We start from the raw sequence: 17,086 nt of genomic DNA, 5'->3' as shown, positions 1-17,086 counted from the left end.
CACATCCTTTTCTGACTGAGACAATTCATTCACATAAAATAAATAAAAATTTGAAAGTAAATGAAATTTATTTTTATTATTTTAGTAAAATAAACTTATTTATATGTGTGAAAATGTCTACCTGTCTCTATATGGATGTATATGTACCACATATTCCTGGTATGTAAGAGGACAGAAAAGAGATCTGACCCCCTGCTTCTTGAAATGCAGATAGTTTTTGGCTGTCATGTGAGTGTTAATAATTGATCTTGGGACCTATAGAAGAACAGTCAATGATTTAATGGGTAAGTGATCTCTCCAGGCCCTTTAAGGATTTAAAAGTATCATTTTAAGTTAGCCATGCAAAGACAAACTCAAAACCTTCTGGGATAGAAATCAGCAGTATCAAACTTAAAAGCTCAAAGGACAAGAATTCACAAAATGTTAAATGTGTATTCTGTTTAGTCTTTGTTACCTAATATCAACTACAGTTGAATTTAGAAGAAGAAGCATTAAATGAGGTATTGTCTCCATCCAACTGACAAGTTGGGCAACGTCTCTTAAGTAATTTCTTGTGTGTGGGTGCAACCCACAGTGCCTGGAGTGACTTCTAAGTGGTGGTCTTCGGTTCTATAAGAGCGTAGGGATAGCAGACCAAAGAAAGCAAGCCAATAAGGAATATTTCTCCATGAACTCTTCCTCCAGATTGCCTTAGTCACTGTTCTATTGCTGTGAAGTGATACCATGATGACTACAACTAATATAAAGGAAAGCCCTTAATTGGTGCTGTTTCCTGAGGTTCAGTCACAGTAAGGAGCAGGCTCTGAAGACTAGTAGAAAGTCCTATGTCTACATCATCAGGCAGCAAGAAGATAGAGACGTAGGAACAGTTTTGAACATTTGAAAGATCAACACTTACTGTTGTTGTAAAAATATATAAATAAAAAAGTATGGTTGTCTTTTATCCCGCTAGGTCCGCACCACAGTGCCCAAGGTATCTGCTAGATATCTTGGCAGAATCACATCCCAACTCTTCGGCGGCCCAGTGTCTCATAGCCACACAATTTCCTACATTCAAACCCTCACATAAAAGAAAACATGACACAATAATATTTGAACCAATTGATAAGATATAATTGCCCACTTAAACATACAAAGCCCAGTACCATCCATCCCTTAGGAGCATTAATAACAACCTGTAAATACACAGAGCAGAATCTTAACATCACTTGCCATGGCTTCTCCCCTCTCTCCTCCTGTCTCTCTTTCTCTTCTAGTCTCCTCCTCTTCCTTCAAACTTCTCTCCTGCCCATCCTTCCTTCTCCTCCAATGACAGGCTCCTTCAATTCTGTACCTGCCCCTAACCTGTACTTTACAAATTCAATGGGGAGGTGGTTCTGGTGAAGTCACCTGAGTTCTGAGTCCTTGACTAGGCAGCTGTCCTTGGGGCAGTGGAATTAGCATCAAAATACAGATAACTTCAGGGCAAACCACAACAGCTTACCTCATTGACAGAGTTCCTCTATGTAGGCCACACCTACTCCAACAAGGCCACACCTCCCAATATAATAACACTCCCTGTTGATGAAGAATTCAAACACATGTGTCTATGGGGCCATTCCTACTAAAACCACCTCAGCTCCCCTCACTGATCAACTATTTCCTGAAAATTAGAAACATAAATATTTTGGAAATGCAAATGACTGATATACAGGGCTTTTTCTTCTGTATTCTACCTTCTCTTTTTGTTTCTTGTTTGTTTATCACTTAGTCAAGGCTAGATTTAAAATCACTCTGTAATGAGGCTGGTGTTGATATCCTGAAGTTTTTGGCTCCACATCCTCAGTATTTTTGCTACAAGAAATGTGTCATCAGCCTATCTTGTGATGCACATGCACACACATGAGAGCACAAATAAGGGCACATGTTTGTTACACATGCATCTATGAAGGTCATGGTTCATGGTCGTTTTTGGTTGTTTGTTTGTTTGTTTGTTTGTTTGTTATACAGTGGATGGCTGGCCAGTGAAATGGAGGAGATCCACCTGCCACAATATACTCACAATTTACATGGATAAAAGGAATTTGAACTCAGGGCTTCACATTTGTACAACAGCCATTTTAATGACTTCTTCTTGTTCCTCTTTCCAAAGTTTTGAAATTCTGAGGTTGCAAAACATTTTAAAGATGAACTCCACAGGTCAAATAATAAGACAGATAATTTATCATTCAAGAAGTTGAGGCAAAAATATTAAAAAGCCAGTCCACACTGATTAGTGATACACTGTCTTTAGAGTAGTAGAAACATAGACATGTATTACCACACACAGCTTTATACAAGGCATTCCCAAGGATCTACTTAAAGGCAAGCAAAAAACTTTGTTGGTGAAGAGGCTTTCACCCAAGCCTGAGGATATGACTCCAATCCCTTACACTACTTTGAACACTTGTTCTACTACAAAGTATCTTTTAAAAAAGATACTACATTCAGTGTGGAACTTCCAGGGCAGCCGTGGAAAACCATTTCCAATTGAAAGGTACCCTGGGTTATATGAAACATCATCTTAAATAATAGACAAATAGGCCTACAACCTAGTTTGGTGTACTATGCCTGTAATCTCACCACTTGGGAAAAGAATCAAAAGATCATCGATTCAATGCCAGCCTGACTTATGTATCAAGTTTATGGTCAGCCTGAATTATATGGAAAGAGAATGGCTCAATAAAACAACACAGCACAGCACAGCACAACACAACAAACAAAAAAGGATTAGCAGAATGTGTTCATATATGCCTATACCCCAGCAATTAGAAAGCAGAGACAAGAGGATCTTTGCTAGGTCAAGGGCAACCTGGTCTATGTCTCCAAGTCCAGGACTACAGAGAGAGAGAGAAAAAATACTCTGCTCAAACCAACAACAGTAACAGAACCAAGGGTGGATTAAGGGGAAAAAGGAAGAAAGAGGTATAGACAATTGAGATTATTTAAGTTTTTTTTCAGTTATGTGCAAGGCCATGAACATATGATCCCACAATGGCAAAAATAAACATGTAAATAAATAAAAGTAAAAAATTAAAAATGGAACAGTTAAGTATACCATGATGTACCTACTGTGAAACATTGTGATAATATGTATCTTTGAAGGTGCTTCTAATGCCAACATTTGAGGAGTAGAAGCAGGAGGATCAGAAATTCAAGGTCATCCTCTGTCAAATTTTGCAAGATATTTATTTGATCAAATTGTGAAACCTAAAATTGTATTCTAGAAAACAGCTCTGTTTGTGGTGTTGTTCAGCCCCATCAAAAACATTTAGTCCAAGAGTGTTTCAGGATATTATATAATGGAAAAACCTGTTTCTAGGTGTGTTATGGGTCTGCATACCACATACTTTAGTACACCTTTCTCTTTTTTGTAAACAGTACTGGATAAAGTCATTCACACATCAAGAGGTAGAGCAAGCAATCAATGGTCAAATGTGAACCTGGAAAAAGATAAGAGAGAATGAGAGGAAGTCAGAAGGATGAATAAAGAGACAAACAGAGAGAAGAAAGGAGGGACAATCAGTCGGAATGGTTGGTAAGATGTGTGGAAAAAGGGGAAATATTTTTTCCCTTTGGAGCATACACTGAGGATGAAGGTCAGGTAGGTGTTTTCTCTTCCTCTATGAACTGGTAGGCTTTCATCACAGCATCTAGATCCTTTACATTGCAGAGTCTTTACATTGTAAATTTGAGTGATTGGTATTTTGTTGTAAAATTATTTTTAAAACAAGAGTTAAATATTGAATTTGAGGAAAGCCTGGGTTTCAAGAAAACTTTTCTCAAAAAAAAAAAAATTACTTTGCCATATTAACGTCAGTTCCTCCAGAGAGAAACCTTCAAAACCTAAGACAGAAAGTTGCCTATCTTCTATTATTCTCACTAGGGCTGGGTTTTGTGGAAAGATATTGTTAAATTTTGTTTTTTCTTGGAAAACCTTGGTTTATCCATCTATGGTAATTGTGAGTTTTGCTGGGTATAGTAGCCTGGGATGAAATTTTTGTCCTTATAGGGTCTGTTTGACATCTGTCCAGGATCTTCTGGCTTTTAGAGTCTCTGTTGAGAAGTCTAGTGTAATTCTGATAGGTCTGCCTTTATATATTAATTGACGTTTTCCCTTACTACTGTAAATATTCTTTTATTGTTCTGTGTGTTTAGTGTTTTAATTATTATTTCTTTTCTTGTGCTATCTGTTTGGTGTTCTGAAGCCTTCTTGTATGTTTATGGACATTTCTTTCTTTAGGTTAGGAAAGTTTTCTTCTGCAATTTTGTTGAAGATATTTGCTGACCCTTTGAGTTGGGAATGTTCACTCTCTTCTATACCTATTATTTGCAGGTTCAATCTCTTCATTGTGTCCTGGATTTCTTGAATGGTTTGAGATAGGAGCTTTTAGCTTTTTGCATTTCCCTTGACTGTTGTGTCAATGTCCTCTATTCTTGTTTTTGCCACTTGGATTCTTTCTTCTATCTATTGCATTCTGTTGATGATGCTTGCATTTGTGACTCCTTTCTCTTTCCAAGGTTTTCCACCTCCACGGCTGTCTACTTTGAATTATCTTTAATGATTCTACTTCCATTTTTTAGATCCTAGATGGTTTTTTCAATTCTTTCACCAATTTGATTATGTTCTCCTGTATTTCTTTAAGGGATTTTTGTTCCTCGTTATGTGATTGTACTTATTTACTTGAGTTCTCCTGATCTTCTATAAGGGAGTTATATTTGTACTTCTTAAAGTCCTCTATCATCTTCATGAAATAAGATTTTCGATCTAAATCTTGCTTTATAAGTGTGTTAGGCTTTCCAGCACTTGCTGTGGTGGAAGAATTGGGTTCTGATGTTGTCAAGTCAAATTGGTTTCTGTTGCTTAGGTTCTTATGCTTGCCTCTCACCATCTGGTTATCTTTGGTGTTAGGGCCTTCCAGTTTCTACCTAGAGACTGTTCTTCCTATGAATCTGTGGTTCTGTGATCCTGTGATCTTGTGATCCTGAGATCTTGTATGTGTAAGAAAACCCAAGACAGGGAGTGAACCTACACCAATAAAAAGCAAGAAATTAATCTTTTCACAAAAAACCCGAAAAAAAGAGAAACACACAAGCATAATTCCAACTGTAACAACCAAAATGACAGGAAGCAACAATCATTGATCCCTAATATGTCAACATCAGTGGACTCAATTCCCCAGTAAGAAGACATAGTCTTACAGATTGAATATATAAACAGTATCCAGCATTCTACTGCATACAGGAAACACACCTCAGAGCCCAAGAAAGTTGTTACCCCATAGTAAAAGGATGGCAAACTTTTTTCAAGCAAATGGTCATTCCTAAGAAAGAATCTGGAGTAAAAATTTTTTTTTTTTTTTTGGTTCTTTTTTTCGGAGCTGGGGACCGAACCCAGGGCCTTGCGCTTCCTAGGTAAGTGCTCTAACCACTGAGCTAAATCCCCAGCCCCCTGGAGTAAAAATTTTAATATCCAAAAAAAATAGAATTTCAACAAAAATTGTCAAAAAAGTAGGGAAAGGAAACTTTATATTCATCAAAGGAAAAATCCACCAAGATGAACTCTGAATTCAGAACATATATGCTCCAAATGCAAGGGCATTCACACTTGTAACAGAAACATTACTATAACTCAAACACCCATTGAAACTCACACAATAATAGTAGGAGATTTCAATACCCACGCTTACCAATAGACATGGATCATGGAAACAGAAAGTAAACAGAGATACAGTGAAACTAAAAGAAATTATAAGTTAAATGGATTTAACTGATATCTATAGAAGATACCATCCTAAAACAAAAGAATATAACTTCTTCTCAGTACCTAATGGTACCTTCTCCAAAATTGACCAAGTAATTGGTCACAAACCAGGCCTCAACAGATAAAAGATGATGGAAATAATCCCATGAATCCTAAGGGATCAACATGGACTAAGGTTGATCTCCAATAACAACAAAAATGACAAAAAGCCCACACATACATGTAAGTTGAACAATGATCCACTCAACGATAACTTGGTCAGAGAATAAATTAAAAAAATAAAGACTTTTGAAATCAATGAAAATGAAGGCACACCATACTGAAACTTATGGCACGCAATGGAAGCATTGCTAGAAAGAAAATTCATAACTCTTTTATGGGTCTCCATAAAGAAATTGGAAAGATCATGCACTAGCAGCTCAACAGCTCATCTGAAAACTCTAGAACAAATGCACCCAAGAGAAGTAGATGGCAGGAAATCATCAAAATGAGACAGAAATCAACAAGGTAGAAACAAAAAGAACTGCACAAAGAATCAAAAACTAGGAGCTAGTTCTGTGAGGAAATCAACAAGATAGACAAAACTTAAGCCAGATTCATGATAAGCACAGAAACAGTATCCAAATTAACAAAATCAGTGATGAAAAGGGAGATATAGCAGCAGAAACTGAGGAAATTAAAACAAAATGATCAAATTCTACTAAAAAAGTCTATAGTCAAGAAAGTTGGAAAACCTGAATGAAGTGGATGATTTCCTAGAGAGATACCAGGTACTAAAGTTAAATCAGGGATCAAGCAAACCATCTAAACATTCTCATAACTGCTAATGAATTAGAAGTCATCATTAAAAGTCCCGCAGTGTTGGGGATTTAGCTCAGTGGTAGAGCACTTGCCTAGCAAGCGCAAGGCCCTGGGTTCGGTCCCCAGCTCCGGAAAAAAAGAAAAAAGGAAAAGAAAAAAATCTCTCAACCAAAAAAGCCCTAGGAACAGATTGTTTCTGTGCAGAATTCGATCATACCTTCAAAGAAGTTCTAATACCAATAATCCTCAAACTATTCCATAAAAAGAGAAACAGAAGGAATACTACTCAATTCTTTCTATGAAGCCACAGTTACCAAACCAAACCACAAAAATAACCATCAATAAAAGAGAACTACTGTGGTTGGGAATTTAGCTCAGTGGTAGAGGGCTTGCCTAGGAAGCGCAAGGCCCTGGGTTCGGTCCCCAGCTCCGAAAAAAAAGAACCAAAAAAAAAAAAGAGAGAGAACTACTGACCAATTTCCCTGATAAATATTGATGCAAACATATTCGACAAAATTCTTGCAAACTGAATCCAAGAACATATCAAAAGGATCATCTCCCAATGTCCTGGTTTGTTATATGAGTCACCTTGACACAAGCTGGAGTTATCATAGAGAAAGGAGCTTCCCTTGAGGAAACGCCTCCCAGAAGTTTCAGCAATAAGGCATTTTCTCAATTAGTGATCAAAGCAGGAGTGCCTCCTGTGGGTGGTGCAATTCCTGGGCTGATAGTCTGGGGTTCTATATGAAATCAAGCTGAGCAAGCCAGGGGAAGTAAGCAAGCCAGTAAATAACATCACTTCATGGCCTCTGCATCAGCTCCAGCTTCCAAACCTGCTTGGTTCCATTCCTGATTCCCTTTGGTGATTAAGAGCAGTGTGGAAGTGTCAGCTGACGAAACCCTTTCCTCCTCAACTCGCTTCTTTTTCATGATGTGAGTGCAGGAATAGAAACCCTGAATAAGACAATTGTGATCAAGTATGATTCATCCCAGGAATGCAGGAATGGTACTACATGTGGAAACCCATCAACATAATCCACTATATAAACAAACTGAAAGGAAAAAAGAAACACATGATATTTCACTGATGCTAAAAAGAGCCTTTGACAAAATACAACACCCATTCTTGTCAAAATTATTGAAGAGATCAGGAAATCAAGGTGCATACCTAAATATAATGAAAACAATATATAGCAAACCTATAGCCAAAATCAAACCGTATGGAGAAAAACTCAAAGCAATCCCATTAAAATCTGGAACAAGACAAGGCTGCCCATTATCTGCCAACATATTCAATATAGTCTTCAAAGTTCTAGCCAAAGCAATTAGACAACAAAAAGAGATTGATCAAAGGGACACAAATTGGGAGGGAGGGAGTGAAGATATTACTATTTGCAGAGGATATTATAGTATACATAAGGAACCCCAAAAGTTCTACCAAAGAGTTCCTACAGCTCATAAACAACTTCAACTTCAACTTGACTTGGTATAAAAGAAACTCAAACGAATGAGTATCCTTCCTCTACACAAAGGATAAATGGTGTGAGAAAGAAATTAGGAAATAACAGTCTTCAAAATAGTCACAAATAATATAAAATATCTTGCTGTGACTCTAACCAAGCAAATCAAAGTTCTTCAGGAAGAGAACTTCAAATCCCAGAAAAAAGAAATCAAAGAAGATTTCAGAAGATGAAAAGATATCTCCTGCTCATGGATTAGCAAGATTAATATAGTAAAAATGGCCATCTTACCTAAAGTAATCTCCAGATTCAATGCAATCTCCATTAAAATCACAACTCAATTCTTCACAAAGTTAGAATAAACAGTTCTCAAATTTATTTGAAATAAGAAAAATCTAATTTAGCAAAAACTATTCCCATCAATGAAAGAATTTCTGGGAACCTCCAGAACCTGTCCTCAAGCTATACTGTAGAGTAATAGTGATAAAAAAAACAGCAAGAAATTGGCACAGATATAGGGAAGAAGATTAATGGAATAGAACTGAAGACCCAGAAATGAATCCACACACTTATGGTCACTTATTCTTTCACAGAGAAGCTAAATCTATCCAGTGGGGGAAAATTATGCTCAACAAATGGTGATGGTTCAACTGGTGGTCTGCAAGTAGAAGAATACAAATTATCCATTTTTAAATCCTTATACAAAGCTCAAGTAAAGGCAGATCCAGGACCTCCACATAAAACCAGATATGCTGAATCTAATAGAAGACAACGTGATGAGCAGCCTTGAGTACTTGGGCACAGGGTAAAACTTCCTGAATGGAACACTACTGGCTTATGCTTTAAGAGCAACCGTCGACAAATGTACCTCATAAAATTGAAACACTTCTGTAAAGCAAAGAAGCCTGTCAATAGGACAAAATGGCAGCCCACAGGGTATCAGCCCTACATCTGATAGAGGGCTATTATCCAATAAACAAAGAACTCAAGAAGGTATACTCCATAGAACCAAATAATCCTATTATAGAGTAGAGTACATACTCAGAGAATTCTCAACCAAGAAATCTCAAATGGCTGAGAAGAACCTACAGAAATGTTCAACATCTTAATTATTAGGGACATGCAAATCAAAATGATCCTGAATTTCCACCTCACACCAGTCTGAATTGCTAAGTTAAAAAATGCATTTAAAGCAGATGTTAGAGAGGATGCATAGAAACAAGAACACTCCTCCATTGCTGGTGGGACGCGAAGCTGGTTAAATCACTTTGGAAATCAGTCTGGTGGTTCCTTAGAAAATTGGAAATAGGTATAACTGAGGACCTAACTATACCACTCCTTGGATTATACTCAATATATGCTCCCACATATAACTAGGACACATGTTCTACTATGCTTATATCAGCCTTATTTATAATAACCAGAAGCTGGTCACATCCCAAATGTCCCTTAACAAAATAATGTATACAGAAAATGTGAAAATATACACACTGGAGTACTATGCAGCAATAAAAACAATGATTTCATGAAATTCACAGGCTAATAAATGGAATAAGATAATATCGTCCTGAGTGAGGTAACCCAGATGCAAAAGAATACTCATGGTATGTACTCACTAATAAGTAAATGTTAATCCAGAAGCCCACAATGTCCAACATACAACCCACAGAACATTTCGTGCATAAAATGTGAGAAGACCAGGGTGTAAATGCTTCAGTCCTGCACTGAGTGTGTAGCAGGATGATTGTGGGAGGTGGAGTGATAGTGGAACTGGGAGGGAGAATGGAGAGGGAAATAAGCTACACAGCATCAGGATCTTGAGGAGATATGCGAGAGTTACAGATGGTCAAGTAATCAAATAAAAAATGTGTAGCAGGGGAGGAATGAGGAACTGGGGATAGCCACCAGAGGCTCCCAGACACCAGGGTAATATGAGGCTCCCAGGACTCAGCAGGCATGATTACTACTACTACTAATAATAATAATAATTAATAATAGTAATAATTAATAATAATAATAATAATAAAAGTTGCCTAAAAGAGTGGCCTGAATGCATGCCTATAGGGAACTTTCCTAACTATTAATTGGGGTAGGAATGCCTTGCCTCTTTACTATGGGTAATGTGATCCCTGGGCAAGTGGCTCCTAGTATCTTAGTATAAAGAAGGTAGAATGCCAGAGGGAGCAAGCCAAAAACCAACCTTCACCTGTGGTCTTGGCTACAGTTCTTGACCTTTGGTTTTTGCTGTGGCTCCCCATTTTACAGTCACTTTACATGGAAAGTGTTGGAGGAAATGAACCCTTTCTTCTTTCTTCTTGACTTAGTTTTATGTATGGTGTTTACCACAGCTTCAGAAAATCTAACTTAAGAAAGACCCTAAGTTAGAAAAGACCACTCACCTCCTTCAGCCCCTTAAGTGACCCTTCCCTTGGCTATCACAATAAAGAGCATTGTTTTGAAGAAGGTCTAACTCTATACAATGGTGGTACCACCCTAGATAGATTGGGGCCAGTCTTGTTAAGTTTAACCCCTTCTGGTCACACATAAAGTTGACCAGGTTTTGGGGTGAATCCAGCCTTCTGTGAGGTCAAAGGTGTCTTGTTCTAAGACGAGTATGGCTCAGAACAGTCATTCATTCACTAATGCTCTCTATCTGACAGATCACCACTAAGAGATAGTCAGGGACAAATCACTGACCAGAATCAAACATCATCCTCTAGAATTTCCTCAAATAGACAAGGGATCTTGTTGATTGGTCATAAGATGACAGTGCCTAACAAGCATAAGAAATATTATAAGGTAAAGAGTGTCTGTGAGAGGCTGGAGATTAGAAATTACAACCAAAAGAGCCCTAATAGTGGGAGATGGCATCGATGCTGAAGGCAATGACTAATAATTCTGAAGTAGTAACATGATGATTTTAAGGGATTAGGATGAGAAAAGAAAAACTATTTTAGTATTTATATTCCAGGGTTACTGAAGAAACAAATTGAGATAAAAATCATAAAAGGGGCTTTGAGAACTAAAGTTATCCAAACATAACCAGAGAAGCTATTTTGGAGTTGTGTAGCCAATAAGTACACAGTAAATCTTCATTTACATTCTCAATTGTTTTGGTTGCTGTTTGGTTTGAGGAGTTTTGGGTTTTTTGTTTGTTTGTTTGTTTTGTTTTGTTTGTTTTTTTGCTTTGCCCTACTTTCTCAAAATGTGCCTGGGAAGAGTAGGTTTCATTGAAGAAATCATATGTGACTTTCCCTTCCAGGTTGAAGATTCCAGAATGAACATTGTTCAATGTATTTTTTTCTCTATCTTTTCAAACATATAAATCCACTGCCTTCTGGGATGCTAGCTTTCTGTGCGCTGAATAAATGGATGAAGAATTTATGGTGAAAATGTGACAAAGTCTCTCTGTCTCAGCCCACAGAGGATAGTCGCTTACCCTGGAGTGTCCCAAGCAACAGAACGTTTTGTCACAGCATCGCAGTGTCAGTCAGAAGCTACCGTTTTACTCTTTTTACTCTGGATCTAATAAAAAAATAAACCAATTTTTATGAGGATGGATGAAGTAGGTTCTATAAACCAATAGGTATAACTCAATGTTAGGGTTCAAGTGAAAGTGAACCATCCTCTAATATATGTATGTTATCTTGTGTCATTTAGGCTTTGGCAACTTGACACAAACTACAGAAATCTGACCAAGCAGAAGGATCTTAATTGGCTTATAGTCTCTAGGGGAGCATCATGATTGATTGATACCCCTAGGTACAAGGTCATGGCTGTATATATGTATATATACATAAACAGGCAACATCAAGGACAGCAAGCATGTAAGCAGCTTTATTCCATGGCGGCTGCCTTGTTTCTTGCCTCAAGAGTCCTGCCATGACTCTTCCATGAATTCTACTTATGGTAGAATATGTTGGGATATTTAAGCTAAATAAACCCTTTCTTCAGCAAGTTCTGTTTAGTCATGGTGTTTTACATTCCAGCAAGAGAAAGCACACAATACTGTGTGACTATACAATGAAGGATAATAGTCTGCAGCTTGTTGCAATTCAAATGATTCCACGTAGTATTATTAAAGTTGAAATCTTTATTGGAGTTTGGTTATCAACTATCCAAGAAAGGGTCATGTATTTGAAGATTGAACCTTAGCATGTGGCCCTGTTTGGTCAAGTTGTAGGAAATCTGGGAAATATAGATTAGCAGAAAGAAATTGGTCATAGGGGAATCTAGGGATTGCTAGCAAGGTATAACCATCTTGCTCAGGTCTCTACCTTTTCACTGAACATATTTTCAGATCTTTAGGACTCAATGCAAAGAAAACCTGTGGGCTGTACCCAGCCATCATTGTTCCATTTCAGCTCTAACCTCAAAGAGTACCATTGTGAGGTCATTGACCTTCCAACTTACAATTCCTGTCCTTACAGGGAATGCCTTTGCTGTTGGTTGGAGAGTATTTGGATTTCTGGGCTCGTGAGCCACTGCATATGGTTCTTCATGAATTGTTGAGTCTGAACATAGTGAGTTTCCTTGACATTTCTATGTTTCAGTTTGGAGGTTTTTGGTTTATGGATTTAAACAATCTTTCTCTTCCTGTCCTTTCTTAGTTTAAAGTATGAATATAGACATTTTTATTTTCTTTGTTAATTAGAATTTGACTCCATTTAAAATGTCTTACTTTGCTTGATTTTATTTCTTTCACTGTAGGAACATTAGTTTATATTAACTACACAACATGAGCAATCTCGCAGTGATTTTTTCATACATGCACATGAAGAAATTTGACCACCTTCCAATCCCTGATCACACTGGCTCTTGACCAGATCTTCTAATTCCCTCAGTGTTTCCATTTTTTGTTCACTTAGTTTCCAAGTACAATGCAAATTACTCCAAGTCTTCCTTCTCAGAAGACTGACAGGAACTATTAGATGGTCTCTTAAGCAAGGTCACCGCTGTGTCTCTATGCTTCAGAAGAATGCCTCCCCTAGCTGGTTATTTTAGGATCAAAAAGGCAAAAGGCATGATTCCATGTAAGGGGAAAAGGCAATGCTCAAATCCCATTATTTTGATGCTAATTATGGAAGTGGGCATCTATAAAGAATCCAAGGACAGAAGAAAGTTAAATCTAAAAAGAGCCTTTTTTTTTTTATTTCCAGGAAGAACTTTCCTTGGAGCTCCACCATAACCTGACCCACTATCTATCTGGGTACATCTGTCTGTAGCTATCATTCCAGAGACAATAGTCTGCCTTAAGGAGGGTGAATGCTGCACTAAAGCTACTATGTTTTTATGCACAGGAGGTAGAGGCAATAATGATTTTGTTAAAGCAAGGTATCATGCCTGTGCTCTTGATTCCTACTAGATAAGGAGCTCAAAGAACATGTCCAGGAACAAAAAATGCCTAATTTTGGAATGATTTGCCTAGCACTCCACTGAATCCACCTCCACACATCTGCCTCTTTGGAAGAACACAGGGAAATTATAATGTCAATGATTCTCCCTGACTTTACAACCTAGGCTTGAGTAAAATTCTTCCTTGAATCTTAGGCTTTTCATCTGTTAGAAGGGAGACAGTGGGGAGCAAAAACTTCATGGTACAGCAGCAAATCCCTTTTCAGGTTCCTTCCTGTTCTCCAAGATGTTGAAGAGAGGGTGTTTCTATCGTGTATGACTTTCTGATTAGACTACAGGAAAGAAAGGCTTTGGTGCTCATTGGTGAACAGTACCTCTGTCTCCCTTTTATTGTATAATGGTTTTGCCTGTTAGAATTTCTACCTAGTGTTTAGTGTGGAATTTGCCAACATATGCTCTATCTAAATGACGGTGAACATTTTATTAAGAGATAATGTTCTTCTTGGACTCTGATATACTACAGTTCAGTGACTTGGCATCTATCTAGTAGCTGGTTCTGGGTGTGTCCATTGAGGTACCATTAATGTATTAATTTAAAGACGTGTGATAGGAGTTGATGGCAGCATACCTTCAAGTACATGGTAAAGGTTGACCACAGCTCTTGCACCTCAGTCATTGATGTGACACTCATCTGTGGCTATGCCCATGTGTAACAGCAACCAATAATTTTTGAAGTATTGGGAACATAGATCATGTACAAAACAAAAGCACTCCACTCCTTTCTTTTCTTTTGTTTGCTTTTCTTCTAGGTTTCATGGTACAGGCTCTTCTGGAGCACATGCTGGCCTCACCATCACTATATAGCCAAAGTTGGCTTGAATGTTGCTCATCATGCTGCCACTTTCAAAAATTTTATAATTAGTATGGGCTCATCTTTATGAGATTCTATTGATTTTCCCCTTTAAAAAATGTGTGTAAGCTGACTTTGGAGGGCTCTGATCAGGCAGGGCACAGCTAAGTTGATCGTGTCTAGATGTGTTGTATGCATGTCTGTGTTAGGACAACTGATTTGTCAAACTTCAACCTCAATGCAACAATAGTAAGATTTTGGAACTCACAAGTAGTAGAGACTTGCTACAGTGCAGAACATGTGGCCTTTAGCAAAGGGATCTATAGAATGATTTCATGCTATTTCTAGACTATCTTAGAATACATCCACAGTGCCAATTAAAAACCAACTCTGTTATGCAATCTGTTATCTTGCTCTTGCCATGCCAACATTAAGATGCACAAGCAATCAATTTTTGTTGTTTGTAAGGACAAAACTAAGGCATATTTTGAGAGTAGAAGGGCCTATGTTGCCAGGATATTGCTCCATCTTTCACATCTGTTGTTTATAGTGTCCTGGCTGACAGGTATTTCCTTGGTCATGTTAAACAGGTCAGCCCCCTGTCTATAGATCATGGGCTTTGGTGAGAAGACTCAGGCCTAATAAGGACATGGGATGAATGGTGTCCTCTTCCTTGCAGCCCCACAGATTATGGTTTCACACCCTGGGGTACCACAAAAAACAATATTTTGTCATAACTCCCAACTTAGTAAGGAGATAACAACCTTTACCATCCATTAATCTTATTTTAAAAATAATAAATTGAATACTTTGAGTATAGACATGAGTTACTAAAAACTTATAAAAGCTGGATTCCAAGTGAAAAACAAAACACTCTCCATCTACTAGCTAGTGTATACCAGAGCCCATACATGAGGGACAGAAAAAGCTCTGGAGTTCATTGACATTCTTAGGATTTCCAGTTTGATGTTTAACATGGAAAGGGTCTGTATTAAAGTTTCAGTGTCAAAGTTCCCCCAGAGTGTCCAGTGTTTGAATGTTGTTCCCACCCAGTTTCACTTTTTGAGGAAAGTTAAGGGCCTTGGGCTGTGGGCCTAGCAGGAAAAAAAACAATGGGTCAATGGACAATATTGGAGACAAACATTTGAGTGTAAGCAACCCTCTACTGCCCCACTGAGGAAGAATCTTGGAAACAGAAAGCCAGAAGAACCAGTGGGCTCTGCCCAGCCACCATTGGTCCATATTTGCTCCGACATCACAATGAAGCATCGTAGGACATCATAGATACCTGTTCACTTACAGATCTGCCTGAGACTGTTTCCTGTCCTTACAGTACTGAAGTTGGCATTTGGTTGAAAAGCTACTAGAGTCCGATGTTGCTGGGAGATTCTACTGGAACTTCCAGGAGCTGTTAAACATTGTCATAGTGCATTTATCTCCACTTTGGTGACTTTGATTTATCCTTTTCATAGTGATTTGCATATTTGCTGTCTTGATTTATGCATTTAAATTTTCCATATTCTTTATTATCTTCCACACTACTTTTTCTTAATTTTAAGTTGTGTTTGATAAGTTAGAGAATTTTATTTTCATTTATATGTATAAGTATTTTGCCTTTATGTATGTTTGAGCACCATGTCCCTGGTGTCTTCCGTGGAGGTCAGAAGAGGAAATCAGATTTTCTGGAACTGGAGTAGGACATGGTTGTGAGTTCCTATCCCACACCTGGAATTAAAACAATAACATGTTCACTTACCATAATTGGGTTTTTAAATAAACCCAAACTCTTATTAAAACTACCAGTAGTTGCACTTCCAGAAAATCTGATGCCCTATACTGACCTTCAAAGGTCATAAATAATATTACATAAAGAGGTTTGTATAACTTTTTAAAGTGATGTATTGTGCCTGTGACTGTGCTGTGTATGAATGCTCTATAGGCCAGAAGTATACGATCTTCTAGAACTGGATTTAGGGTACTTGTGGACTACCTGACCTGTATCCCAAGAACCAAATGCAGGTCCTCTGCAGAAATCATAGACATTGTGGACTCCAAGCTCCTCAGCCTGGACCCAGTGTGCTTTGAAGTGTCTGTTGTATCATCAACTCCTCTTGAACCTGATTTTCTTGGTGTGTTGGTTCACAGTGAATGCTGAGATCAGGGGAGAGGAAGGCTGTCCTTTTCAATGAATAGTTCTTACTGTCTGTGAGCCTTTGTTTGCAGTTGATCCCTGTCAACATGATCTGACTCACAGTTTGCATCTACTGCTTTAGAAGGTATTTCATTGTCTTCCCAAGCATTAAATGTGCTTGACTAGGTTGTCTGACATTTTTTTTTTACTTTTTATTATATTTATTAATTCGTGACTGTGACAACTACCCCACTTTCCAAGAAAGTTTTCTCTTGATACTGCTACTGTGTGCTGCAGTATCATGGTAAGGGGCTGTAAGTGGCATGAAACATAAGGAGCACAATTTTTAACTGCAAACCATGATGGTGTGTAATGATTAAATGAAAATATTTGTTATGGATGGTCAGATGAAGATTCCAAAATATCATATTTAAGGTATTTTCAATTGTTTCTCCTGTCTTCTTGCAGTATTTGTGGCTATAAACATTGTCTTGTGCATGATTTTAAATGTCCCATTTTTAATTCCTCATTGCAATTTTGGTTCCAGTCATATCATGAATGGAGTGATCATGGAGCAGGACCAGCTGGCCTGCTCCTGTATTGATGAGAACTTCACAACTAACTATAAGATGTTGGCCACCCTGGTTGAAGGGAACTTTTTAGAGGTCTAACTGGATTTCCATGTCCCCACACTGATCTGTGTGGCT

At 37.9% G+C, this 17,086-nt stretch overlaps 1 long non-coding RNA gene across 1 annotated transcript; it reads left to right on the top strand.

Moving 5' to 3' along the window:
* The first annotated feature begins 12,460 nt into the window (after positions 1-12,460).
* Positions 12,461-13,374, top strand: LOC134484838 (uncharacterized). The gene is made up of 2 exons (XR_010062648.1): positions 12,461-12,566; positions 13,203-13,374. It is a non-coding gene; the product is annotated as an uncharacterized LOC134484838 (long non-coding RNA).
* The last annotated feature ends 3,712 nt before the right edge of the window (positions 13,375-17,086 follow it).

The sequence above is a fragment of the Rattus norvegicus genome, chromosome 1 (assembly GCF_036323735.1).
Source record: "Rattus norvegicus strain BN/NHsdMcwi chromosome 1, GRCr8, whole genome shotgun sequence".
In the NCBI taxonomy this organism is placed as follows: Eukaryota; Metazoa; Chordata; class Mammalia; order Rodentia; family Muridae; genus Rattus; species Rattus norvegicus.
Note: the sequence above shows the minus strand (reverse complement) of the source record. Positions and strands in the feature narration are given on the sequence as shown.